This window comes from Rutidosis leptorrhynchoides, chromosome 7 (assembly GCF_046630445.1).
Source record: "Rutidosis leptorrhynchoides isolate AG116_Rl617_1_P2 chromosome 7, CSIRO_AGI_Rlap_v1, whole genome shotgun sequence".
NCBI classification, from domain to species: domain Eukaryota; kingdom Viridiplantae; phylum Streptophyta; class Magnoliopsida; order Asterales; family Asteraceae; genus Rutidosis; species Rutidosis leptorrhynchoides.
Genome location: NC_092339.1, coordinates 272,598,790 through 272,601,241, shown reverse-complemented (window position 1 = coordinate 272,601,241; position 2,452 = coordinate 272,598,790). Strand labels below are relative to the sequence as shown.

At 36.3% G+C, this 2,452-nt stretch overlaps 1 non-coding gene across 1 annotated transcript; it reads left to right on the top strand.

Moving 5' to 3' along the window:
* The first annotated feature begins 1,047 nt into the window (after nt 1–1,047).
* On the top strand, nt 1,048–1,154 carry LOC139860885 (small nucleolar RNA R71). The gene has a single exon (XR_011763509.1). It is a non-coding gene; the product is annotated as a small nucleolar RNA R71 (small nucleolar RNA).
* Nucleotides 1,155–2,452: the final 1,298 nt, after the last annotated feature.

Here is a 2,452-nt window from a genome sequence, read left to right as displayed (position 1 = left end):
GCACTTTCTTATTCTTCTTCTTCTTTCTAGAGGTATCACAAACTTTATTACCTATTACTTGCTCATACTCAACTCCTTTTCTTGGAAACGGGATGGGTGGTCTGTATGGTGCCACCACTGGCTTTACATACTTGGGTGGTGGTGGTGGTGGTGTTGTAACATCTTCATTGTTACTCACATCGAAAACCTTCCCATCTTCTGATGCTGGTTTTTCTGAATTCATTGATACCATATTAACATTCTCATTCCGAGGATTTACTTCAGTATTACTCGGTAGCTTTCCTTGTTCCCTATCACTCATCATGCTAGCAAGAGTATGTACGTGTTTTTCTAGATTCAAAATGGAAGCTTGTTGAGTTCTTAATGACTGATCAAACCTCTCATTCGTTTGGGTTTGAGATGTAATAAATTGTGTATGAGATTCCATTAGCTTTTCCATCATTTCTTCCAGATTTGGCTTTTTCTTCGGTTTGTTGTGGTGGTTTATACAAGCCAGGTCTTTGTTGATTGAAAGTGTTGTTTTGAGTTGGTTGGTTATTCGGACCTTGTTGGTTGTACGAGTTGTTATTGGGTCTATTTGGATTGTAAAGAATGTTTTGATTTCGATTAAAGTGTGGCCTTGGCAGTTGATAATTATTTTGATAATTATTTCTCTGCCTTTGGTTCATGTAGGAAACATTCTCTCGTTGTTCCATCGTTTGCTCAATGTGACAATCTTTTGTTAAGTGTGGTCCACCGCATTGCTCACAACTGATTCGTATTGCGTGAATATCTTTAGTCATCTTTTCCATTCGTCTCTCGAAAGCATCTATTTTTGCGGAAACGAAATCAAAGTCATGGCTAGAATCGGCTCTAGCCGCTTTAGATGAACGAAAAATATCTTTTTCCTGGTGCCACTCATGCGAGTGGGAAGCTGTGTTATCAATAATTTTGTGAGCTTCGGTTGCGGTTTTCTTCATAATGGAACCACCAGCTGCTGTTTCGATGTCTTTTCATGTAGCAACGTCGACACCTTGGTAGAATATTTATACTATTTGATAAGTGTCTAAACCGTGCTGAGGACATCCTCTCAACAACTTCTCGAATCTTGTCCACGCCTCATATAATGTTTCATTTGGCTTTTGCGCAAACGTAACAATTTCTCCTTGAAGTCTTACGGCTTTGAATGCCGGAAAGAATCTTTTAAGAAATTTCTCAACTAACACATCCCATGTATCAATCGCCCCATCAGGTAACGATTCTAACCAATCTTTGGCTTCTCCCTTTAAAGTTCAGGGAAACAATATGAGATAGATCTGTTCATCCTCAACTTCTCTGATTTTGAATAGAGTACAGATCCTATTAATGGTTCGAAGATGTTCGTTTGGATCTTCTTTTGGCGTACCACTATATTGGCATTGATTAGTTACCATGTGTAAGATTTGTCCTTTGATTTCATAATCTGGCGCATTAATGTCTGATCGCGTAATGGCATGTCCTTGGCCAGTGCGTGTAGCTCTCATTCGGTCTTCCATACTTAGAGGTTCCGTTATTTCCAAATTTGAAATTGTTGAATCCGAATCACTAGAAGATTCTGATTTAACGGTTTGTGGTTTAGGAGGAATGATTAGTGGTTCAGGATCTTGGAATTGTCCTTGAATATCCTCCGGGTTCTCAATTGCGAAGTCGGGTTCAAAAAATGGATTTTCGGAAATTTGAATTGGAGTACTTGTTCGATTAGATGATGATTCTAAAGAAAAATCAACAACGACAATATTAGCTAGATGTCTTGATCTGGTTACAGGTGGTGAACGTATGAAAGGTGGTGAACGTTTTGCTCGGTGCATTCACTGAATATCCTATTAGTTATAAAGATAAAAATTATATAATTTATCAAATTAATAGACTTTTCTGATTTTACCCACGTTTCGAATAGCCAATAGATGCAGCAGGTAGCCAGGACCCTTTAAATCGGAAGCCCACAACTCGCCACTAATAAATCCAACTATTACTACGAACCAGAAAATTTGGATGTCTACCAATTTAATCGCTTAAAATATTTTTTCGTTAAAATTTAAAGATAAAAAAAAAATTCTATGTCCTAAAAACTAGAGCGTAGAAATGAGGAAGAAAAAGCGTGTCGAAAAATAAGAAGTCGAAAAACAAACGTCGAAAACAAAAAGTCTAGGAAATTAAATCTAAAAAGTTGCGCCTAAAGGTATTAAGGCTTAAAAGGAATTCTATTTTGAAAACGGAAATAAACATAATTTAGGCACTAAAAATCTATTAAATACTAAAGCGAAAAACGGTGTCGTAAATTTCTAAAGCGCCTAAATTTTAATCTAAAGAAAAAGCACTTAAGGGATTTTACGACAAAGCTTAAAAATCTAGAAATATAAAATAACTACGGCAAAAACTAAGTTTAAAACTAATTACGAACGATAAAAATACAAATTACGATTAAAATGCAAAT